We start from the raw sequence: 26,367 nt of genomic DNA, 5'->3' as shown, positions 1-26,367 counted from the left end.
CAGGCATGTTTTGTCATTTTCATTTTTAAATATTGAATTAAAATATTATTTATCTTGACATCTTAGATTTGGTGCCTTCTTACATTCCATGCTTAAAGAAAGTCCTTTTCACTTAACCCTAAAACTAACCTAGGAAATAGCTTTTGAAGTACTGTTGAGAAAGTACTTCCCTGGATGAAAGTATAGGTGAAAGTCCTGTCACCCTCTCCCCCATCTACATTTTATAACCAATTTCCTGGTCTCTTTAAGGTTTAAAACAATCTTTGTCTTAAAATAATATCACCAGAGGTGGTCTGAGACTAAGGATGAGGTACTATTCATTTATACTATTCACAGAGCAGTCATTTTTTGTGTGTGTGAGAGACAATTTTCCTAGATGCTGGTTCTCTGCAAAATTATTCAAGGGCTGTTAAGATTTCTTTCCATAATGTACCAGGCACCTCTCTAAGACTGCTTCACAGTCCTGTGGGCAATCCCTCTCCTAGAGTTTGCATTTGGGGGACTCAACATGCAGACCATATATATATACATTTTAACCATTTTCCTTCTCTCTAAATCTTCTTTTTAAAAATCTGTGTCTCTTTACTTTTTAAGAAAAAAAATACCTCAGACTGCCTTCATCTGATTTCCTATCTCCCCAACCCCTGCCCTTTGGTAACCACAAATCTGATTTCTTTTTCTATGAGTTTGTTTTTGAAGTATAATTTAATCTGTGTCTTAAAAATTAGCATCAGAGGTGGTCTGAAACTAACTCAGAATGAGGAAAGGGACTGCTTATCTCATTTACAGTATTCACAGAGCAGCTATGTTTTATCAGACAACTTTCATAGATGCTGGTTCTCTGCAAAGAGCTTCAATTACTGTAAGATTTCTCTCCATAATGTACTAGGTACTGCTCTAAGGGTGGAAACTTGGGCTCTGCTCCTTCATGGTCCTGCAGGCAATCCTTCTCCTAGAGTTTGCACTTGGGGCCTCAACGTGCAGACCCCTGACAGTGTTAAGGGACCTGCAGTCAGAGCTTCTCTTGGCTGGGCCGAGGGTGGACTATACAGGTTACTATTTGATGTATTAATACAAAAGGCTGCTATCATTCACTCTGTTTGGATTCTCAGCCTGTAACTTGCAGACTTTATTTGATCTATGCAATGTCCTGTGTGACCACTACTAAAGTTTACTCAATTTTTTAAAAGAGGAAGTGAAAGTCTGATGTCATTTAAATTCAGGAGCCACAGACCTTTGACAGAGTGGAGCCTTTTGCTGCTCCCAGGCCCTCCTCTTCATCAGCTCTGAGCACTGGCCCTCAGCTGCACTGAGCACGTGCTGCTTTCTGCATCCTAATCCTGCCTCTAAAGTCTGTCCTCCCTGCTCCCTGGAGGGCAGTCACCATCCCTGCCTTACTTTCCTGGAATCCACATTGCCAAGCACATTGTCACATATATGTGCAGTCAGAACATTTTTGGTGACAGAATGAAGAGGTCTGTATGAATTAACCCTTGTTGTTCAGTATTATGCCACCATTATCTGCAGACTATGTCAGAAAACGAGAGCTATAGTTCTGTAAATAATTGTGGAAGAATTCAAATCTTATGTATTAGACCCTTAAAAAAGAAATGCAGAGAGGTGTGGCTAGATATATTTTGGTGCAATTTAAGAAATGTCAAAATAGAGTACAGGGTCAAACGTCTAAGTTCTCTTATTAGACTTAAAAAACGGAGTTAGATTGAGCCTCAGGTTTTTATTTCAACCTGAGTTGACTCACTTAGATGACTACATCCTGTTGGATTGAGTCTTCTGTCATTTTCCATGAATATATTTAATTTCCAGTGTAATAATACAAAAAAAGCATTGAAGATATGACATTCTCTGATGCCCAAAATAGAAGAGAATTTTTTTTTAAGTGAGGAAACAAAATTGAGATAAGTACAGAAAATGACAGTTCTGGCCTAATTAAGAATCTAATTTGCGGGAAGATTTTCAGCACAGCTGGATAAAGGCCGCCACAGCCAGACATCTGCAGCATCACCAAGCTCACCAGAGGCCTGCCAGCCTCTTCACTGATGACACCGAGGATGATGTTCTCCAGCCCTGTAAAATGTGATGGATGGAGCTGATCATCACCATTGCCATCCTCTGAGAGACCAGGAATCCGCAAATTCAGCGTTTCAGTGAAACAGCGCCAGGGCTACAGCTCAACAACGTGCAAAGCTCTTTTCCCTGCGCCGCAGCGGCCAGGAGCGGCGCCCGAACTCGCCGTAAGGGACCGACCGACACCCGCCCACCCAGTGGGACCCGCCTCCCAGTCCAGTACCGCGGACTCGGGCGCTGCATACACGGGGAGAACACGGCCATTGCCGTGGGCAGGAGCCCAGGCCCGGGCGAGGCGCCGCCGGGGCGCAGGGAGCGAGTGGGGCCGCGAGAGCAGTGAGTAAACTTTCCTTGATGCTGCCCTCACTCTTTACGACACATTAATCCTGAATTGATTACTAATTAAATGTTACAATGCTACTGTGAACATGATTACCAAGGACCTACCAGACAAATTACACAGACTTTTAGTCTTTTTCAAAAATGATGATGACAGAAACTACAAATTCCGTAGCTCTTATAAGGGACTCACTTAATCTTTCCAACATAGTTGGTGAGTGTTAATATTCTCATTTCCAAAGAGCCACCTGCTAAGGCTTTATGTGAATAAAACAATCTGATAAGTAAATGGCAAATCCAGGTTTCAAAACCTAATATGTCAGATTCCAAACTCCACTTCCCTATCCACACCAAAGACACCTGTGCAAACTGCATGTGTTGAACCATCCCTTATTTTCTGGAAAGCCCTATACTTTTCTTGTAACATATTGATATTCCTTTGTTGTCTCATACCTCGCTGTTACAAATTTCCTATATTTTCATTAATTTTTGTCCACCTACAAATTTCTAGATGAGTTGAACAAATTGCAAAGTATCCTGATTATTTTACATAATAAGCAAAGTAAAACTTTCAACTGGTAATTATTTCTGAGAGCCTAAATGTGATCAACAAAATTAATAATTCTAATAATTATAAAATAATCATATTTAATTGTCCAAGATGATTCATATATATTGTTAAATTAATTCTCACCATAAATTTATGAGCTGCATGTAGACAAGACCCTTGAGAGTTTTGACCCCTGCACCAGATTGGATTACAAACATTTCAGGGAGTCCTCTGTAGACGCCACCAAAGCTCTGGTGGATTCAGGCAACAAATACTTAACTCTACCAACTTACATGGATATGGGAAATGATTGGAAGAATATAAGACGATGTATACTAACGGGTAAAATGTGAGGGATGGAGCAGAGCATCCCCACGGCCATGAGCAGCGAGATCAGGAGTCCAGAAATTCAGCGCTTCACCTGGACCACCGTGAAAGGGAGCTCAGGTCCTCCGCGAGGCAAAGCCCTCAAAGCTGCCTTCGCTGCGCCGGAGCAGCCGGGAGGGGGCGCCCGAACTCGCCCCAACGGACCGACGGGCACCGCCCACCCAGCGGGACCAGCCTCCGGGTCTAGCTCCGCGAACTCCCGCGCAGTGCGCACGGGAAGAACCCGGGCGTCGACGTCTGCAGGAGCCCCGGCCCCGGAAAGGCGCCGCCGGGGCCCAGGGAGCTCGTGGGGCCGCGAGAGCAGAGAGGAAACTTCCTTTTCGGGCCTGACTGCGGAGGGGAGCTTTGCCGCGGCTTCGCACAGAGCCTTTCATTTCTGCGCCTGCCCCTGCGTCCATCCTTCCCTTCCTGGTAGGAGCTTTTAGCCAGACCGGTTGACGCCGGTGCCCATTTATGCAGGGATTGACGGCTCGAAATCAGAGCATGTCGTGGTATGTGTTCAGATTTCAGGACTGTTTCTGGGAAGAAAGTCGAATTCAGGGAAAGGAGAAACGCATCTACAATCTGGACACGAATTTTATTACAATGATTTAATTAAATTTTAATGGTTCATTCCTTTTTTTTTTTCATTTTAACATCTTTATTGGAGTATAATTGCTTTACAATGGTATGTTAGTTTCAGCTTCACAACAAAATGAATCAGTTATATATATACATATGTTCCCATATCTCTTCCCGCTTACGTCTCCCTCCCTCCCACCCTCCCTATCCCACCCCTCCAGGCGGTCACAAAGCACCGAGCTGATCTCCCTGTGCTATGCGGCTGCTTCCCACTAGCTATCTACCTTACGTTTGGTAGTGTATATATGTCCATGCCTCTCTCTCGCTTTGTCACAGTTTACCCTTCCCCATCCCCATAGCCTCAAGTCCATTCTCTAGTAAGTCTGTGTCTTTATTCCTGTTTCACCCCTAGGTTTTTCATGACATTTTTTTTCTTAAATTCCATATATATATGTTAGCGTACGGTATTTGTCTCTCTCTTTCTGACTTACTTCACTCTGTATGACAGACTCTTGGTCTATCCACCTCATTACAAATAGCTCAATTTTGTTTCTTTTTATGGCTGAGTAATATTCCATTGTATATATGTGCCACATCTTCTTTATCCATTCATCTGATGATGGACACTTAGGTTGTTTCCATCTCTGGGCGATTGTAAATAGAGCTGCAATGAACATTTTGGTACATGACTCTTTTTGAATTATGGTTTTCTCAGGTTATATGCCCAGTAGTGGGATTGCTGGGTCATATGGTAGTTCTATTTGTAGTTTTTTAAGGAACCTCCATACTGTTCTCCACAGTGGGGCTATCAATTTACATTCCCACCAACAGTGTAAGAGGGTTCCCTTTTCTCCACACCCTCTCCAGCATTTATTGTTTCTAGATTTTTTGATGATGGCCATTCTGACTGGTGTGAGATGATATCTCATTGTAGTTTTGATTTGCTTTTCTCTAATGATTAGTGATGTTGAGCATTCTTTCATGTGTTTGTTGGAAGTCTGTATATCTTCTTTGGAGAAATGTCTATTTAGGTCTTCCGCCCATTTTTGGATTGGGTTGTTTGTTTTTTTGTTATTAAGCTGCATGAGCTGCTTATAAATTTTGGAGATTAATCCTTTGTCATTTGCTTCATTTGCAAATATTTTCTCCCATTCTGAGGGTTGTCTTTTGGTCTTCTTTATGGTTTCCTTTGCTGCACAAAAGGTTTTAAGTTTCATTAGGTCCCATTTGTTTGTTTTTATTTCCATTTCTCTAGGAGGTGGGTCAAAAAGGACCTTGCTGTGATTTATGTCATAGAGTGTCCTGCCTATGTTTTCCTCTAAGAGTTTGATAGTGTCTGGCCTTACCTTTAGGTCTTTAATCCATTTTGAGCTTATTTTTGTGTATGGTGTTAGGGAGTGATCTAATCTCATACTTTTACATGTACCTGTCCAGTTTTCCCAGCACCACTTATTGAAGAGGCTGTCCTTTCTCCACTGTACATTCCTGCCTCCTTTATCAAAGATAAGGTGACCATAGGTGCGTGGGTTTATCTCTGGGCTTTCTATCCTGTTCCATTGATCCATATTTCTGTTTTTGTGCCAGTACCATACTGTCTTGATTACTGTAGCTTTGTAGTATAGTCTGAAGTCAGGCAGCCTGATTCCTCCAGCTCCGTTTTTCGTTCTCAAGATTGCTTTGGCTCTTCGGGGTCTTTTGGGTTTCCATACAAATTGTGTAATTTTTTGTTCTAGTTCTGTGAAAAATGCCAGTGGTAGTTTGATAGGGATTGCATTGAATCTGTAGATTGCTTTGGGTAGTATAGTCATTTTCACAATGTTGATTCTTCCAATCCAAGAACATGGTATATCTCTCCATCTATTTGTATCATCTTTAATTTCTTTCATCAGTGTCTTATAATTTTCTGCATACAGGTCTTTTGTCTGCTTAGGTAGGTTTATTCCTAGATATTTTATTCTTTTTGTTGCAATGGTAAATGGGAGTGTTTTCTTGATTTCACTTTCAGATTTTTCATCCTTAGTGTATAGGAATGCCAGAGATTTCTGTGCATTAATTTTGTATCCTGCTACTTTACCAAATTCATTGATTAGCTCTAGTAGTTTTCTGGTAGCATGTTTAGGATTCTGTATGTATAGTATCATGTCATCTGCAAAGAGTGACAGCTTTACTTCTTCTTTTCCGATTTGGATTCCTTTTATTTCCTTTTCTTCTCTGATTGCTGTGGCTAAAACTTCCAAAACTATGTTGAATAAGAGTGGTGAGAGTGGGCAACCTTGTCTTGTTCCTGATCTTAGTGGAAATGCTTTCAGTTTTTCACCATTGAGGACGATGTTGGCTGTGGGTTTGTCATATATGGCCTTTATTATGTTGAGGAAAGTTCCCTCTATGCCTACTTTCTGCAGGGTTTTTTATCATAAATAGGTGTTGAATTTTGTCAAAAGCTTTCTCTGCATCTATTGAGATGATCATAAGGTTTTTCTCCTTCAATTTGTTAATATGGTGTATCACGTTGATTGATTTGCGTATATTGAAGAATCCTTGCATTCCTGGAATAAACCCCACTTGATCATGGTGTATGATCCGTTTAATGTGCTGTTGGATTCTGTTTGCTAGTATTTTGTTGAGGATTTTTGCATCTATGTTCATCAGTGATATTGGCCTGTAGTTTTCTTTCTTTGTGACATCCTTGTCTGGTTTTGGTATCAGGGTGATGGTGGCCTCGTAGAATGAGTTGGGGAGTGTTCCTCCCTCTGCTATATTTTGGAAGAGTTTGAGAAGGATAGGTGATAGCTCTTCTCTAAATGTTTGATAGAATTCGCCTGTGAAGCCATCTGGTCCTGGGCTTTTGCTTGTTGGAAGATTTTTAATCACAGTTTCAATTTCAGTGCTTGTGATTGGTCTGTTCATATTTTCTGTTTCTTCCTGATTCAGTCTTGGCAGGTTGTGCCTTTCTAAGAATTTGTCCATTTCTTCCAGGTTGTCCATTTTATTGGCATAGAGTTGCTTGTAGTAATCTCTCATGATCTTTTGTATTTCTGTAGTGTCAGTTGTTACTTCTCCTTTTTCATTTCTAATTCTATTGATTTGAGTCTTCTCCCTTTTTTTCTTGATGAGTCTGGCTAATGGTTTATCAATTTTGTTTATCCTTTCAAAGAACCAGCTTTTAGTTTTATTGATCTTTGCTATCGTTTCCTTCAGTTCTTTTTCATTTATTTCTGATCTGATTTTTATGATTTCTTTCCTTCTGCTAACTTTGGGGGTTTTTTGTTCTTCTTTCTCTAATTGCTTTAGGTGCAAAGTTAGGTTGTTTATTCGAGATGTTTCCTGTTTCTTAAGGTAGGATTGTATTGCTATAGACTTCCCTCTTAGAACTGCTTTTGCTGCATCCCATAGATTTTGAGTCGTTGTGTCTCCATTGTCATTTGTTTCTAGGTATTTTTTGATTTCCTCTTTGATTTCTTCAGTGATCACTTCGTTATTAAGTAGTGTATTGTTTAGCCTCCATGTGTTTGTATTTTTTACAGATCTTTTCCTGTAATTGATATCTAGTCTCATAGCGTTGTGGTCGGAAAAGATACGTGATACAATTTCAATTTTCTTAAATTTACCAAGGCTTGATTTGTGACCCAAGATATGATCTATCCTGGAGAATGTTCCATGAGCACTTGAGAAAAATGTGTATTCTGTTGTTTTTGGGTGGAATGTCCTATAAATATCAATGAAGTCCATCTTGTTTAATGTATCATTTAAAGCTTGTGTTTCCTTATTTATTTTCATTTTGGATGATCTGTCCATTGGTGAAAGTGGGGTGTTAAAGTCCCCTACTATGAATGTGTTACTGTCGATTTCCCCTTTTATGGCTGTTAGTATTTGCCTTATGTATTGAGGTGCTCCTATGTTGGGTGCATAAATATTTACAATTGTTATATCTTCTTCTTGGATCGATCCCTTGATCATTATGTAGTGTCCTTCTTTGTCTCTTCTAATAATCTTTATTTTAAAGTCTATTTTGTCTGATATGAGAATTGCTACTCCAGCTTTCTTTTGGTTTCCATTTGCATGAAATACCTTTTTCCATCCCCTAACTTTCAGTCTGTATGTGTCTCTAGGTCTGAAGTGGGTCTCTTGTAGACAGCAAATATATGCATCTTGTTTTTGTATCCATTCAGCCAATCTGTGTCTTTTGGTGGGAGCATTTAGTCCATTTACACTTAAGGTAATTATCGATATGTGTGTTCCCGTTCCCATTTTCTTAATTGTTTTGGGTTCGTTATTGTAGGTCTTTTCCTTCTTTTGTGTTTCTTGCCTAGAGAAGTTCCTTTAGCATTTGTTGTAGAGCTGGTTTGGTGATGCTGAACTCTCTCAGCTTTTGCTTGTCTGTAAAGGTTTTAATTTCTCCATCAAATCTGAATGAGATCCTTGCTGGGTAGAGTAATCTTGGTTGCAGGTTTTTCTCCTTCAACACTTTCAATATGTCCTGCCACTCCCTTCTGGCTTGCAGAGTTTCTGCTGAAAGATCAGCTGTTAACCTTATGGGGATTCCCTTGTGTGTTATTTGTTGTTTTTCCCTTGCTGCTTTTAATATGCTTTCTTTGTATTTAATTTTTGACAGTTTGATTAATATGTGTCTTGGTGTATTTCTCCTTGGATTTATCCTGTATGGGACTCTCTGTGCTTCCTGGACTTGATTAACTATTTCCTTTCCCATATTAGGGAAGTTTTCAATTATAATCTCTTCAAATATTTTCTCAGTCCCTTTCTTTTTCTTTTCTTCTTCTGGAACTCCTATAATTCTAATGTTGGTGCGTTTAATGTTGTCCCAGAGGTCTCTGAGACTGTCCTCAGTTCTTTTCATTCTTTTTTCTTTATTCTGCTCTGCATTAGTTATTTCCACTATTTTATCTTCTAGGTCACTTATCCGTTCTTCTGCCTCAGTTATTCTGCTATTGATCCCATCTAGAGTATTTTTCATTTCATTTATTGTGTTGTTCATCATTGTTTGTTTCATCTTTAGTTCTTCTAGGTCCTTGTTAACTGTTTCTTGCATTTTGTCTATTCTATTTCCAAGATTTTGGATCATCTTTACTATCATTATTCTGAATTCTTTTTCAGGTAGACTGCCTATTTCCTCTTCATTTGTTAGGTCTGGTGGGTTTTTATCTTGCTCCTTCATCTGCTGTGTGTTTTTCTGTCTTTTCATTTTGCTAGATAAGCAAAATGTGTTTGGGGTCTCCTTTTTGCAGGCTGCAGGTTTGTAGTTCCCGTTGTTTTTGGTGTCTGTCCCCAGTGGCTAAGGTTGGTTCAGTGGGTTGTTTAGGCTTCCTGGTGGAGGGTACTAGTGTCTGTGTTCTGGTGGATGAGGCTGGATCTTGTCTTTCTGGTGGGCAGGTCCACGTCTGGTGGTGTGTTTTGGGGTGTCTGTAGACTTATGATTTTGGGCAGCCTCTCTGCTAATGGGTGGGGTTGTGTTCCTGTCTTGCTAGTTGTTTGGCATAGGATGTCCAGCACTGTATCTTGCTGGTCGTTGAGTGAAGCTGGGTGCTGGTGTTGAGATGGAGATCTCTGGGAGATTTTCGCCATTTGATATTATGTGCAGCTGGGAGGTCTCTTGTGGACCAGTGTCCTGAAGTTGGCTCTCCCACCTCAGAGGCACAGCACTAACTCCTGGCTGCAGCACCAAGAGCCTTTCATCCACACGGCTCCTTAATTTGGGATGATTCGTTGTCTATTCATGTATTCCACAGATGCAGGGTACATCAAGTTGATTGTGGAGCTTTAATCCGCTGCTTCTGAGGCTGCTGGGAGAGATTTCCCTTTCTCTTCTTTGTTCTCACAGCTCCCAGGGGCTCAGCTTTGGATTTGGCCCCACCTCTGCGTGTAGGTCGCCGGAGGGCGTCTGTTCTTTGTTCAGACAGGACGGGGTTAAAGGAGCCGCTGATTCGGAGGCTCTGGCTCACTCAGGCCGGGGGTAGGGAGGGTCACGGAGTGTGGGGCGGGCCTGCGGCGGCAGAGGCCGGCGTGACGCTGCCAGCCTGAGGTGCGCTGTGCGTTCTCCCGGGGGAGTTGTTCCTGGATCCCGGGACCCTGGCAGTGGCGGGCTGCACAGGCTCCCTGGAAGGAGGGTGTGGATAGTGACCTGTGTTCGCACACAGTGTTCTTGGTGGCGGCAGCAGCGGCCTTAGCGTCTCATGTCTGTCTCTGGGGTCCGCACTTTTAGCCGCGGCTCGCGCCCGTCTCTGGAGCTCCCTTAAGCAGCGTTCTTAATCCCCTCTCCTCGCACACCAGGAAACAAAGAGGGAAGAAAAAGTCTCTTGCCTCTTCGGCAGGTCCAGACTTTTCCCCGGACTCCCTCCCGGCTAGCCGCGGTGCACTAACGCCCTGCAGGCTGTGTTCACGCTGCCAACCCCAGTCCTCTCCCGGTGCTCCGACCAAGCCGGAGCCTCAGCTCCCAGCCCCTCCCGCCCCGGCGGGCGAGCAGACAAGCTTCTCGGCTGGTGAGTGCCGGTCGGCCCCGATCCTCTGCGCTGGAATCTCCCCGCTTTGCCCTCCGCACCCCTGTTGCTGTGCTCTCCCCCGCGGCTCCGAAGTTCCCCCACTCCGCCACCCGCAGTCTCCGCCCGCGAAGGGGCTTCCTAGTGTGTGGACACTTTTCCTCCTTCACAGCTCCCTCCCGCTGGTGCAGGACCCGTCCCTATCCTTTTGTCTCTGTTTATTTTTTTTCTTTTGCCCTAACCAGGTACGTGGGGGGTTCCTTGCCTTTTGGGAGGTCTGAGGTCTTCTGCCAGCGTTCAGTAGGTGCTCCGCAGGAGTTGTTCCACGCGTAGATGTATTTCTGGTGTATCTGTGGGGAGGAAGGTGATCTCCGCCAATGGTTCATTTCTTATACAACGTTATAGTAGTTTAAAAGTATTGAAAAGTGGGTGTATTAAAACTCAGATTACTGTAGCTGTAAACATTTTACTTATACCAAAACCACAATTTGTTAAAATGTACTGGGCTTTTGAAAGCAAATTCAACAATAATTTTGTCAGAATTACTTCTTATCTCATTTTCAATTGAGAGAATTACCATCTTAATTTAATTTTAGCTTACTGAAACAGTTATTGAGAAACAGCATATAAATTTCTGATTTATATTAATTATTTTCTCCATCTCATCCCTAATGCATTTCCAAATTATAGGGGATATTCTTCCTGTCCCACAGTTTGAAAATAAGATTCTGTGGCAGGCCAATATTTTGATATTTCTTCTTTGATTGACAGCAATGATAACCACCTTGTTGGCACATTTTTATGGGGCTACCTCTTTCTCTTTTGACAGAGTCAAAATTTTCATCAAGTGCTTCTGTATGTATCGAGACTGAAAAGTGACCAAAACTTTTCACTATAAAAGCTTCAGTATCACAGGTAAGCACATCACACCCTGTTTTAGCAGTGTTGTCTGAAAGGTGTCCAGATATTTAGCAAGTAAGTACATTTAGGTTTCTTTGGTCACAAATGTATAGAATGCATGGCATTTGTCAAACTTTAACTTTGTGCTAGAAGCCCTCCTCCCTCCCCCACTTGTACAACTCTTAAGCTTTTGTAATTGTGGTGCCAGATTTTGTCTTCATTTATAATTTTTATATGTTCATCAAGGGTTTTTTATCATTAATTCTAATTTTTTAAAACATTGCAATAATATATTACTTTTCCATATTACTAAGTCACTTGGCACCCCTTCTCTATTTGTATCTGAGGCAAGTTTCTAGCTTGCCTAAATCTAATCCCTACACTGGAAAGAGTTTTTGAAATGAAGTGTTGTGATTTTCCTTGGGTGAAAATTATGTCTGAAAATCAGGGAACATCCCTTTCCCCATCCCTCACTTTATTGTTTTTTTTACAAGTTATCTTTGTCTTTATAACATTGTTTTACCTATACCTTAAACACTGTCACCAGAGGTAGTCTGAAACTAAGTGAAATGAGAGTCGCGATTATTTATATCATTTATTTATACATTTCACAGAGTAGCTATGATCTGCCAAACAACTTGCTAAGATTCAGGTGCTCTAGAGAGAGCTTCAGGTGTGCTGTGTGATTTCTCCTCTGTGCTAGGGACAGACTTAGCAACGCAGCCTGGGCTCTGCTCCTTCGCATTTCTGCAGACAACCCTTTGTCCAGGAGTTCCCATTTGGGAGGTGCTAACTTCTCTGATCCTTAAGTTTAAAAACACCTGAAAAAATTGTCAAGTAGTCAGTTAAACTATGTCACACCCCAAATACAAAATTAGGTCAGTCTATGTGAACTGTCCTGGAAAGATTTCCATGATAAATATTATATAGAAATAAACTGTACAGTGATGTCTTTGATATAATTATATAAAAGCATATCCAAAAAGAACATTGGTCCTGTAGAGAGTTTGAGATACCAACCCCTCAACTTTAGTGGAAAGGGGCCACTTTGAGGTCTCACTGAGGCAGTCTTGATATTTCTAAGGCACTGGGACTCTGAGGGGCTCTGGACAGTGTTATTTGCCAAGTCCATGTGGCAACTCTAACAAGGCCAGGCCTTAAATTTGTATAAAGTGCTTACCTGTTTGTTCTGTTCTTCATGACTATGTTATTAAAATATATGAATATTCTCCAGTTAGTAGATGAGATTTGGGGATTAAATATGCAGTTTTCTGTATTAAATATCATAATTGTTAATACCACTGTTATCTTCATGGAGCTGCAGCAGAGAAGGGAGGTCCTGACTCCAGCAGGCCCAGACCACGAGCAGCCCTTGGAAGACATTCTGAGGCCGAGGCTGTGCCTAGGGGATCTGAGGTTCCAAGCTTCTCCTGGCTGGAGCAGCCTCAGAGGCCCCCAGAGCTGAGGCCTGCCCGCTGAACACTGATAGAGGAGCTGGCAGAAGAGTCCCTTTGGCAGGGGCACTGCAGGGTTCCCAGCATGTCCAGAAAGCTGTGCTAGAACCTCACATGTGAGGCTAAATCTCCAGCTCTTGTCTTCCAGAAGCCACAGGGGCAGAGCAAGTTTCCTGAGGTGAAACCTGTGGTGGCTCCCAATAGACAGCCTAAGCGGGGCATCCCTCAGACTCCTGTCCTTTCTGGTGGCTCTGTCCTAGGACATGCTGTGGGTGCCCTCTCTCCAGCTAGCTCTCTCATTTCTCATTCATTTCCCAAATGGCTCTTGAGTACCAACTAAATCCTAAGCCCCTAAGGCTAGTGATAGAGCAGCGAATACCTGTTCTGGAAGAAAATAGATAATTAAGCCAAAAGCTACAACATAGACTAAAATGTATGCCTGGGGAAGTAAAGGCACCTTTCCCAACTGTAAAAGTCCAAGAAGGATTATCCCCTGGGAAACTTTTTTCACTATAACAGGAAGGAAGGAGGAAGGGTGGCAAATGTTTTAGAGTTTGGTAACAAAAAGTTCTCTTCTAATGGCTTTTATGTCCTCTGTGAAGTGGCATCCAGCACATCTGCTGAGGTTGGGGGACAGAAGTTTGTCAAAGTGGAGAATGTTTGAAATCGTTTCGTTAAGCATAAGAGAGTTGACAGTGGAACCAGTGATATAAGCTCCGAAAAACAGGGAGCTTTGTCACCTTTGTTCACTTATGTATCCTAAGTGCACATAGAAGGAACTTACCAAGTATATAGGATGAATGAAAGTATGAATTCCATGCAGTATTGGAGATGCCCATTAGTTGTAGACCATAGAACTATGGTAGCACAATATAGTCGTTTGTGTAATTTTATCTAGTGGGTCTCCACCACTTACCAGAGGTCAGGCGTGGAAGAGGCAGAGAGTTTGGACTTTAGCCGGACAGGAATGATGAAACAAGAATGATGTGAGGGTGTTTAGAATGTTGCTTAGCTGATGAACCATGAAGACCACTCTGTTAGTTTGCTAGAACTGCCCTAACAAAATGCTGCAGATTGGGTGGCTTAAACAACAGAAATTTATTTTCTCATAGTTCTGGAGGCTAAAAGTCCAAGATCAAGGTGTAGGCAGATTTGGTTTCTCCTGAGGCCTCTCTTCTTGCCTTGCAGATGGCTGCCTTCTTCCTGCGCCTTTCTCCATGTGTGCCCATCCTGGTATCTCTTCCTTTTATAAGGACACCATTGGGACTTCCCTGGCGATCCAGTGGTTAAGACTCCATGCTTCCACTGCAGGGGACATGGGTTCGATCCCTGGTCAGGGAACTAAGATTCCCCATGCCACGGCACGGCAAAAACTAAAAAAGACACCAGTCATACTGGATTAGGACCCCACCCTAAGGGCCTCATTTTAACTTAATCACCTCTTTAAAGACCTTACCTCCAAATACCATTACATTCCTAGGTACCGGGGGTCAGGACTTTCGTATATGAATTTGTGCAGAGGTCACAATGCAGCCCATAACATCTACGGGGAGAGAGAGAGAGAGAGAGAGAGAGAGAGAGAAGACCAGAGGCTGTTGATGGAGAAGGAGAAACCGTCAGGACCAACGAACTTTAATTCCTTGACAAATTGGCCAGTGGAGGACAATTTGGAAACTGAAGGTGGAGGTCAGAGGGTGGAATGCTAGACTGTATTGCTTTATTACTTCAGAGTGCAGAGCAGCTCCTAGTGAAAAGCAAAGATCTGTGAATCAGGTGTAACTTGTCATATGACCCATGGCCAGTCATTGGCACTTCTGAGCCACTACCTCTCTGGATGAGTAGTCTTTGTCTATGGGAGCATAAGGAAGGTCACCGTCTTTAGAGTCACCTTCCAACTCTACAGAAACAGAGTTCTCTGGTCCTGGATTTTCTACTTGTGTGGTTACTCATCCTATCTGAACTTCAAGTTAGGAGAATCACATTTTTTAAATGAGTGGGCAGTGTTATTAATTATATAATAAAAAGCAGATAGTAATTTTCCCCAGGCTTTACTTGCTCTGTAAGTGTGGACTTATCTGTAGGAGATAAAGGTTGATTCTCAGGGCCTGGATATGGGAGCCAAGGCAGCTGAAAAACTGGTGTGGCTACATTGACCCCAACCTCCTCTCTCCTCCAGGTGCAAATGGCACAAGGTGGCTCAGTGGCTCCTTTCTCTATTTCATGGGGACTCCTCCTTTTGCGTGACTCCACTTCTTTGTGTCTCTTCTTTTTCAGCCATCACTCCACTCTGCCCTTTATTTATTTATTTTTAAAATTTATTTACTTTATTTATTTTTGGCTGTGTTGGGTCTTTGTTGCTGCGCACGGGCTTTCTCTAGTTGTGGAGAGCTGGAGCTACTCTTCGTTGCGGTGCACGGGCTTCTCTTGTTGCGGAGCACAGGCTCTAGTTACGTGCGCTTCAGTAGTTGTGGCATGCGGGCTCAGTAGTTGTGGCTCGCGGGCTCTAGAGCGCAGGCTCAGTAGTTGTGGTACACGGTATTAGTTGCTCTGCAGCACGTGGGATCTTCCTGGACCAGGACTCTAACCCATGTTCCCTGCATCGACAGGCAGATTCTTAACCACCGCGCCACGAGGGAAGCGCCACAGGGAAGCGCCACTCTGCCCTTTAATGGCGTTAACCAAAGCCATTTGGATGTGGAGGGATACGGAAAGTCTTAAAATGTTTGGCCACCTTGGCTTCAATGGGCTGAGTAGTGGTCCAAAGTGAGCCCAGAAAAACTGCACCCTTGTCATAAATTGCAGAACCACCTGTGGTGCATGCACTTTGTGTATCCTGAAGAAGATATCCCATGACTGTAACTAACGACCACAGAGGACACCTCAACCCTGATAGGCCACCTGCTTGCATTGAGTACAAGATCCTGCACAATGTCAGAAAGAATGGCTGAAAGGAAGGCCAGAAAGGAGTTTGGCAGGCCTCAGAACATCCCTGAAGGCATCATTTTTTTTGTGCTCAAAGACAAGCTCTCCCTCTCCACTACTTGTCCCAAGGACACACATACACACATTCTTGCCAGGATGGCACCAAGTCCATCTTACTTTGTCAGTGTTCTAGTAAGTCACCAGCAGGTGGCGCTCGAGTCAAGTAGTTGGGGAGTGAGGCAGGGAGTGGGAGTAGCTTGATTAGTGATAAGTGATAGACACTCCTGTGCCTTCCCACCCACTGGGTCATTCTTTCCCCTCTGTTAGTTTCCCTCCTTTCCACACATTCAATCCTGACCTTTTCCTCATTGTCTCCTCATTCTTCCGCAGGCCCTGTGTGGCCACACTGTGAACATTCCCATCATTGAGGGCCATTTGACCCACATGCCTTGCACTGATGTCATTGAGTCAGGCAACATGCAGTCCCAGTGAGGAGTTAAATCCCTGTACAGGGTGACCAGCCAGCAGGGAGAATTTATTTATTTTTAGTTCAACGTTTGTTTCAAAACAGATAAATATCACAGCTATAGCAGATGTTTAAGTAGCACCTACCGTAGTATTAGGCCTTAGCATGTCCATCTCAGTATCCAAGCACAGCAACATCCCTGTCCTCCACCCAGTTCTGCATCCACTGTACAATGGATACTTTTCTAATATCTAAAAAAGCCACTTTTAAGAGGGAACTTATCCTGTTTCTGAACCCCTTCAGAGCTGGACTGCCTGGAGGGCAGAAGGTGGGGTGACCCAGCTCACGGGTCCATTTTCAGGTCCCTAGCTTTGAATCCAGTTCCCCTCCAGTGGCTAGAGAGTGATGGGAGTGTTACTTGAACGTACATGGAGATTTCCTCCCCAAGCCTGGACACAGTGTATTCTCCTTCCCCTCCAGCTCTGCTGAGGCCTTTCACGGCTCTCCCTTCCCTTTAGCCACCTCCTGTCGGGAGGGGCAAGAGCAGAGGACTCATCTTGCTTTAGCAGCACCACCAGACCCTGGGTCCACAGTGCCCCACAGTCAGAGAGTTGTGGTGACTACACACATCCGTGCCCTTGTACCACCCACTCAGGGCTTCCTACCACCCCTCTGGGATGGAGGTAGGAAAGAAAGGCAGGTAATCTGTGAACACTTTTCACAGGAGCAGGGAGGTGAGCCAACACCCACGGCAGCCTTGCTGAGAGCGCCAATCCCTGCCAACACCACTTCCCAAAACACAGAGCCAGGGGTTCTGTGTCCCCTACTGGCATGTCCTCCTACATTCCATCCAGCGCAGGTCACATGGGGAGAGGAGAGGAGTTGTGGTGTGATCAGCTGTATGTTTTCCTTAAGGTTGAGAAGGCAGTAAGGGCACCCAGCACTGCAGCTTTCATCAGGAAGGGTGTGGGATCTTTGGTGCAGATGGAATCTATGGCCCACCATAGATTCATGGTCATAGATTTTGTTTTTTCCTCACACTTGTGAACTCAGGGGCTCACTGCTCCAAACTCTTGAGCTCCACTTTGGGGATTTGTGAAGTTTATTTTCTCTTACTATTCCTAGATGCTCAGTGGAGAATCTTTGGCCCCGTGAGGCATGTATAACCTGATTCACTCCATGCCGTTACTACGTAATGCTCAGGGTAATGAGGAAGCAAAGGAGAGGACTGACGGGTCCAGATACTGTGCTGTGGTCTTTGTTACAATTTCTCACTTTTATAAGCATTGAATGATTGCTGAGTAGTTACTTGTTTTTCCAATAAGAGTATTATGGAAAAAGTAATGAATTTTTAAAGTGGGCTATCTTCACAAATACAAATGAAGGAAACCAGGATGGTGGTGTGTCAGCAACGCCATCATCAACTTCTCTCCCTAACCTTTGTCTCATTTTATAAGCCAAAGCCCGCTCTCAATAAAAGCTGAAGGGACCCCTTCCTTTCCCTAAATCCAAGCTCATAGCATATTCTATTTCCCCCTGAACACAACAGAGACAGATGGCACCATCCTCCTTTAGGAAAAAAACAAGCATATATGGGGGAATAATAATTATCCTTGCTGACGAGAAATAGAGACCATCCTTACCAGAGGATGTGATATAGGAGCTACCTGATGTTCTCTAAATGTAATAAAACATCTTTGGGAGGGAAAGTTTCCTCTAAGGAGATTATTGAAGAGCAATATCGGGCTAATTGGAAGTGTCACCCCCCCTCCCCCCATAGACAAAGCCTAGGGCAGAGTTAAGGACATCCAGGGACCTGGCATCATGGCCCAGGCCAGGGATATAGACTCCCTGGGAAGCATTCAAATGCAGATCAGTTAGAGGGGGTGAAGCATAGTACTCGCTTCCACATAGCGCTTTGCAGGTGGTTTCACAGTATTCTTTGAGTCTTATCCACTTTCTTGTAGCTCAGAAAGGTGTGGAGAGGCATGAGGGTCAAGAAGGGAGGGGACTTGCTCAAGGGCCACAGCTGGTAAGGAGCAGAGTCAGATGTGAGCACAAGACAGATTGGGACCATTATTTTCTTCTCCATTTCACAGACAGCAGGAGATAACTGAGGCTGGGTGGGTTGTATAAGTTAGGGTCCCTTCCCTCCAGTGGGTCCTGCTCACCCCTTTGCAGGTGGTTGGCGTTAAACCTGTATGAAGTCCTAGAATGGTCTTGACTCGGCACTGAATATTTAGAGGCTACCTGAACCCTGAGACTCCTCAAGGGAACCTGAGATCTTACTGTACTCATGCTGGTGATAGATTAGCTACTTACCCAGGCAGATAATGTAATAGGATGAGAGGAGAATTAGAAGTGAGACATAGGGTGATCAGGGCAGGGACTGTCTGTGAACCCAGGTTCTAGAAGGGGTGACTTGCTGTTCCTGTGACCCAAACAAAACTCAACTTTCAACAAATATGTGGAATCCCAGAGACTGTCCACCCATATTTTTAAGTGGAGTCCCCAGGATTATGGAGATATAAGCCCTCGGTATTTCACCTTCCACCCCGCTTGGAAAAAATGTTGAGCACACACCTCCAATGTATTTATTTTATTGATAATATACCTGGGTATTACAGTTATAAAATACTGTGCATATTATACAGTATACATTTGTAATAGAAAATTTTAAATGGATAATCTATGATAAAACATTTTAAAATTGTATCTTTTTATTATTAAAGGGACATCATGACGTCCTCAAAAAGTACACACACACTTCTAAGAAGATGTGACAATCTGCACTGATATGAGCTGCAAGGTAATTATTCCAGGAATACTGTGATAGCTCACAGAATTCAAGTAGAAGTTAAACAGTAAAGCCTGAGAAGAGGTAAGAACTGTATAAACTCCAGCAACCTTAGAACATTCTCATTCATGTGACTCCGCTCCTGAGTCTCAGGTTCTGGCTTTCTTTAGTCAGATTCTTAAGATTAGCTTTCTGATTGGCTCACACTGGTTTTATCATTCATAGCTTCCAGGTCCGGATATCAGGGCTGGAGGGCAGTTCTTAGGGAAGGGCTGTGAAGACAGATAACGTGTCCTCCTACATTCCATCCTTGGTTTCCCAGTATCTACATCTTTCCCATTCACAGGGAAGGTGCCCAATCCAGTTACCCCATCTGCTACTATAATGCCCTCAGGTAGAGACAACAAATATCACATCCATAAACTGCTTATAATAAACATCAGAGGGCCACTGTTTTCAGAGTATACTTTGTCCATCACACTCTTGTTAGACATTTTTGCAAATTATGGACCCAGCTGAAAGTTTGAGTATGACCATACAAAAGAAGAAAAAGGAAGAGAGAAAACAACAAAGCAAACAAACAAAAAAAACCCCAAAACTTCTTTTTAAAAAAGACATTTATAATAGACATCTGATGCACCATTCACAGCTCCCTTTAAGACCTGAGAACTTACTCCCTTTACCTGCTGATAGAGCTTCATGCTGACAGCATGCAGGTTTTCTCTGGAAACTGCTCTTGGCTAAAGTGACTCATTTAGCCCAAAGTTATTTCCCCCTCCTGGGTCAGGCTGCATCCAATTACCTGTCAATATGGGGATATAAAGGCCTGGCCCCTTCTCTCTACCTCCACAGGGTCATCCCAGAGTCAGAGCTCCCTTGGGATTGGCTAAAGCCCTGCTGTGACTGCACTGCAGCTCAACTTCTGCTCAAATTCTCTTTGCCACAATGACTGATCCACGAATTCTCCAGTAAACTCCTTGCATGCTTATCTCTGTCTCAGAGTCTGCTTTCCCAGGTATCTGACCTACAATAGCATAATATATGAGATCTTCTATTTTAACCCCCCAGACATTAAAAATAATGAATGAACCCTGCTCATATGGCTCTGCTAAGAAATTAAGCTATTTTTTAAATTTTTTAGCCTTTCCACTCTTCCCAGATGGACCATTTGGATCAGCTACTTCTTGGAGTAAAAAATGAAGTATTTCTCTTTCTCTGATGAAAAGTGAGTTTATATCATTAGACAGTAAGGGCACAATAACATAATGATCAGATATATAGGGCAGAAGACCAGGTGGGGTTTCTCTTCTGATTGATTGTTGTGGTCTACTTAGACAACCGTTTCTGAATACACCCTTTTTTTTTTGCCTTTGGTCCCAGTCAAGTTTGTGGGGCTGCTCGTGTCTTCAACTGACGGATAATATAGGCACCACTGGCACTACCTTAAGTGTCTACAATGGGACATATTTTAACTTATTAAAAACAGAATCTTTTGAAAAGTATACAAAAGAAATACATGTATAAGGTGTATATGATTCAATTTATGGTCTTATAAAGTGTAGCACTCTTTCCACTGGTCTAATCCAAGATCACTTGTCTTTTCATTGGGTAGCATGGAAGCTCACTGGACTAGTCTTTCTGTGATGAACAGTATTAAATTTTTGTAGCAGTTTTCCTCATTTTTTTTGTATTGTGTACTTGAAACATTGCAGGTTGGCAGAAGACAGCCAGCATGTAGCAAGTGTATTTAAGGTTAAATATAACCAGTATGCAGGGAATCAGCGAAAAGGCAAAAACAGTTCATGAGTCTACCTTCAGTACAAGAAGAATCCAGTTCCTTAGACATGTGGAAGTTTTTAGGCAGCAAAGGTAAAGGTGTGTACCTCTTGGAAAGCATGTAGTGAAGTTTGGGTAGAACAAATGGCATGGATGGTCGGTGTACTTGGGCCCTCACACCTGCTTGAAGGCTGCAGGATGTGACACTCAGCCCTTACCTTTCTTTGGGGGAGGAGGGAAATTCCATCACAGGAATTTCTATCTTTGGACTCTGTTGGTCCTTGAGTTCCTCCATGGGTGGACTGTCTTTTGTTTCCTTAATTCATGCATAAGCCTCAGTTTCTTCTGTAGGATCTGACCAGTATCTGACTTGTTCTTCGGAGTTTCACTACCCACTTGATCCATAAACACTGCTCTAATTTCTAGTAGGTTTAGGCTGTCAACAGAGGCTGACATCACTATGGATTTGTGCTGTGGATCTTCCTGTACCTTCTCAGTTTTCTGTGGATGAAGCATCTGACACAAACATTTCATCCGGTTTTTAAAGTTATTCTTTCATGGAACCTGTAGCACAAACTGAGGAGACTTGCTCACAGGGATCTCTGCTAATTCCCTGTCCTGGGCAAGGTAACTAATCTGTAATGTGGAAGGACCCAAATTCCTGCATGCCCTCTTTAATACTGTCCTTCTAAGAGTCTCCTAGGGTATTCTCCATCCTGAGTAGATTATAGATTCTTGTACTATTTGCGATCCTTCCCACTCTGAGGGACTAATTCTGCAAGCCTATGAGAAGAATTAGAGCAGGCCCCTCTCATGGTCATCTGGCCTTCCTTTGCCACAGGTGAGGGTGAAGGGAAAGAGCTATCCAGGCTGGCGACTGAATTTCTTTTCCCTAATCTGCTTGAGGGTTTCTTCCGAGGAGCTTTGCAACCTTGGCCATGGAGTTAGTCTTTGAAACATGGGTGACGGAAGAGGGAAAGATGGACTTGGGAAGTGTAAAATGATCCTTGAGTATTGTGGCATCCAGTGATAAAAAGGGATTTGGAGGCTGGCATGGAGCAGGACTGCGACCTTTTACTACTGTGTCAGGAGTAGAAGGGGCTGTTGCAGTCCTTATGCAAAGTTACAATGAACGTATTTTTCTAATGATAAAGTTAAAAGATCCGTTATAAAAAATGAATTTGTGAAACTGGGAATTTACTGTTAATAGAGAAATTTAGTGCACCCTCAAATATGAGATTGTACTCAGATATACTGTTGTGGGTTTTACCCTGAGATTTTCAGGGCCTACCCACCTGCCAGTGTCAGTATGTGGATCAGATCATTAATCAGGAGCCCTGGGTCTGCCCAGCAGGTTGGAGGAAGGAACCTCCTTTTGGCTCCTTTTTCTCTCACCATACCTGCTCCTAGATCAAAGGAGCCATGCCCTGTCTGAAGTTGAAGACTTGTTCTCTTCATAACAAAGACTATGGCAAGAGGCTTATTCCAATATTAGGGTCAGTTCCTGCCAGGAAAGAACCTCTGATCAGCTCTGGAGGAAAATTCCCTAAAAGGAGCACATCTGCACAGGCCAGAAGACTGCCAGACTTGGTCTCTGGCCCTGTTACACTTGACCAGCAGGGGCTTCTTTTCCTGGGAGGGCTTTGTAGCCCACCCAGTTACTGGACCCTGCTTTCTGCTTCCTTTGAACTATGTGGGCCCTCATGTTTCAAAAGTATTCAACATAAAAAAGGAAGACTTCTCTTATATGTGTTCCTATAAAATCTGAAAATATCATTCAACTTTTACTTTCTATTTGTGTTCCTCTGGGAAAACTTAAACCAGAAATCACAACAGAACCGGAGGTAGCTGTGCAAGTAGGAGAGGGCAGTGCAAGGAAAGGGAGTGAAGGAGGAGGGCTCCCTGGAAATTTCAGCCCTGAAGGAAAAGGAAAGTACTGTGAAATGGAAGCCAAAGAATAGATCCAGGAAAGCAGGGAGAGGTGCCAGGCGCCAGAATCAGCAAAAGAATACAGTATATTTTTCCCATTCCAGCCTAGGAGATTCCCTTCAATTTCAGATATTGATTTAAGCCATTGTGCTGACTGAATATAAATCAAACATGTCTTTGATATGATCATACCTATCTTTCACTCTTCTAGGTTCTCACCAATTCAGTTGACTTTGTCAGTCAGCTATCAAGAGTGAGATGGTACAGTTTCAAACCAGTTTATAGAAAAAGACACGTAATATTCTCATTTAGGTTTATATGGAGAAAATGAAGAAAAGAGTTACCACTTATGGTTAACCCCGAGGAAGGAGCCATTCTAAAGAGCTTTTTATTTTTGGTTGCACTGCCTCGGCATGTGGGATCTTGGGATCCAACCTGCGCCCGCTACAGTAGAAGCTCAGAGTCTTAACCACTGGACCGCCAGGGAAGTCCCTCTAAGAGCTTTAAAATGTATTTACATCAGCTCTACAAATGTTTTTCATTCCATTTTCCATTTGAGAAAACTGAGACTCAGGGAAGTTGAGTTGCCTCCGAGCAGAATAAGGGTTCCATGCAGAACCTCACATAGTACATTGTGAGTTATGAGTGATTCTTTAAGCAATATGTTGGATTTCTGTGCGGTTTTTTAAATCTAATTATTTTTACTTGCAGAATTATTCTTTTTCTTTTTCCCTGAGCTTCTCTTTTTGGTGGCTACATTTTTACTTTCTGATGATTTTAATCTATTTTTTGTTCTTTACCTTAGATTTTTGTGGAAGAGAAATTCTCCTATCCAGTTTCATTTTTCCATCTGATGAAGAAAATTCCTCAGAATTTTATATCCACTGCAATGTGGTTATTATTTTTTTAAAATAAATTTATTTATTTATTTAGGGCTGCATTGGGTCTTCGTTGCTGCGTGCGGGCTTTCTCTAGTTGCGGCGAGCGGGGGCTACTCTTCGTTGCGGTGTGCGGGCTTCTCCTTGCGGTGGCTTCTCTTATTGCAGAGCGCAGGTTCTAGGCACATGGGCTTCAGTAGTTGTGGCACACGGGCTCTAGAGTGCAGGCTCAGTAGTTGTGGCGCATGGACGGGCTTAGTTGGTCCACGGCATGCGGGATCTTCCCGGACCAGGGATCGAACCCGTGTCCCCTGCATTGGCAGGCAGATTCTTAAGTATGGTTATTTTTGAGTCCACAAAATTTCATGATTTTTATAAACCCAATGCTGACTTCTGTAGAACAATTCAAAAGTTAATTAAGAAAGATCACCAAGCAAAAATATCAAAGTGTAGAAGAGGAAAAATTCTTACATATATAGCTTTACCAGAAAATGAACTGTATTATAAAGCAGCAACAGTATAAATACAGTGACAGTAAGGAGTTAGGTGAGCAGAGTAATAAAGAAAATAAATCCCAGGAGAGTTACCTGGTGGTCCAGTGGTTAGGACTCCAAGCTTTCACTCCTGTGGCCCAGGTTCAATCCCTGGTCAGGGAACTAAGATCCTGCAAGCCACATTGGTGCAGCAAAAAAAAAAAAAAGAAATCCCAAAAATTGTTATATAATCTGTAGTAATTAAGTAAAGGCTATCTTAGACGTTAATATGGAAGAAAAAAAGTTTCAGTAAATGGTAACAGGATAAATGCCTGGCAACCTAGATAGAAATCAATTTAGATTCTCATCTCGTATTATAGATGAAAAAAAAATCCTAATATACTATAAAAAATAAATGTGAAAGATTTAAAACATAAAAGGGAATTGATAATCCATACGATCAATAGAGGAATGAAAATGGGAGAGGATTGGTTCTACATGTTCAACATTCTGGCATTAGCAGAAAATATAAATAAAATAAGCTATTATTTGTAAACATAAAATTGACAAATAGTTGCATCATAGGAATATAGCTACCATCTGCATAAATGGTTTATATGTACTTTTAAGACTTAAGGATACATAAAGACAATTCACAAGGGCAGTACGAAACTAGTTAATGTCGTAAACTGAAACACAAATAAAAGAACTAAAAATAGCAAACAAAGCATATGAAAAGGCATTCCAGCCTACTAGTATTTAGAAATGATTTAACAATGATGCTTGACATTTTAGACTGTTATGTAAGCAGTTATTTAAAAAAATAAAATACTGATTTTTATGTGCTTTGTGCTACTACATACATTTCTTGAAATCTGTCCCCAAAAAATGTTTGTAAAAATTTTTTTAAATTATATCCAGTAATATAAACACACACTTTTATTCTCCAGGCGCTACCCTAGTTCTCTTCTTCTTTTCACAGATAAACTTCTCAAAAGAAGTTTCTATTCATTCTGTCTCCAAAACCTTTTCTCTTATTTAACCTTAGTCAGTATATTCCAGTCCGGATTCTGTGGAATTAACTTTGCCAAACCAGCCCTCATTTTCCCTGAATATAAGATATCATGTTTTAAATGTATTTCTTCCTTGAAACGTCCTCTCGTCACCACTGTCTCCTGGTTGTCCTGCTGTTGTGTTGCATACCATTCCAGTGTGCTTTTCAGGCTCCTTATTCTCTTCTCTTCATTAAAATATGAAGGTCCCTAAGGTTTAGTTTTTGGTTCTCCTATTCTCTATTTCTAAAAGACCTCACTCCTTCCTGGGCCTTCAGAGACAAGGATAACCCAGCTTCTAGGTTAACACTTCTAGCCATAGCACTCTGAAAGTTCTAGAACTGTACATCCAGCGTCAAGTCTTAGAATCTCTGCATCCTCCAGTTTCTGGTGACAGAAGCCACTTTTCTTTTGCCTATGGTGTTAGTATATAATGTAGTTGAAATGAATTAATTGATTGATTAATAGTTTTATGTTTCCTTCTGGCAAAAAGGGAAGTTTCAAGAGGGCCGGCACTTCATTTTCTTTCTTCACTTTTTTTTTTTTTTTGCGGTACGCGGGCCTCTCACTGTTGTGGCCTCTCCCATTGCGGAGCACAGGCTCCGGACGCGCAGGCTCAGCGGCCATGGCTCACGGGCCCAGCGGCTCCGCAGCATGTGGGATCTTCCCGGACCGGGGCACGAACCCGTGTCCGCTGCATCGGCAGGCGGACTCTCAACCACTGCGCCACCAGGGAATTGAGGTTGCAAAATCAGTCTTGGTATTACTTTCTTAAAAATAAACAAATGCAAAAAGATTTGAAAGTAAAACTTTAAATAACTTAAAAATATAAAGATGAACACTTGTGTAATTAGCACAAATACAAGCAAAAATACTGAAATATAATAAATATAGTAAAATAGATATTTAAGTACATAAGTACATTAATAAGGTTATCTGTGATGGTCTGGTGCCTCCTATGAACTAGATGCTTTTACTTATAGTTGCTTAATACTACCAATAAATGTTTTGACAAATTTAATCCGTTTATTTTATGATGAAGGCAGAAAAAAACAAGTGTTTTTAAATTACTAAACATGTGGGAGTACAATGAGTTGTATCTGTCCATAATTGTTTCTTTAAGAGCATACCTCTAGTTCCTTAGTCGGAGGAGAGCTTAAACAAGCTTTATTTGGGAACGCTCCCGGGCGAGGTTCACTGGTCCGAGAGAAAGGGGCCAGAGAAGTCGCGCCCGGGCGAGGGTTTGGGCAGAATTTATAGGGGAAGAAGGGAAAGGGGTGTGGTGAATCCGGGAGGGCGCAGGGTAT

General features: G+C 42.5%; 1 long non-coding RNA gene across 2 annotated transcripts in view; it reads left to right on the top strand.

Annotated features, from left to right (window-relative positions):
• Positions 1–26,367, top strand: part of LOC115839001 (uncharacterized) — a 29,093-nt gene that overhangs the window by 1,307 nt on the left and 1,419 nt on the right. Inside the window, exons 2-4 of one of the 2 annotated variants that reach the window (XR_009564347.1) lie at positions 11,243–11,328; positions 18,888–18,964; positions 19,805–19,967. This is a non-coding gene — a long non-coding RNA (uncharacterized lncRNA). The remainder of the gene's footprint in view (positions 1–11,242; positions 11,329–18,887; positions 18,965–19,804; positions 19,968–26,367) is intronic. The other variant, XR_004033854.2, reaches the window with a different exon arrangement.

Source organism: Globicephala melas, chromosome 6, assembly GCF_963455315.2.
Source record: "Globicephala melas chromosome 6, mGloMel1.2, whole genome shotgun sequence".
Lineage (NCBI taxonomy): Eukaryota > Metazoa > Chordata > Mammalia > Artiodactyla > Delphinidae > Globicephala > Globicephala melas.
Note: the sequence above shows the minus strand (reverse complement) of the source record. Positions and strands in the feature narration are given on the sequence as shown.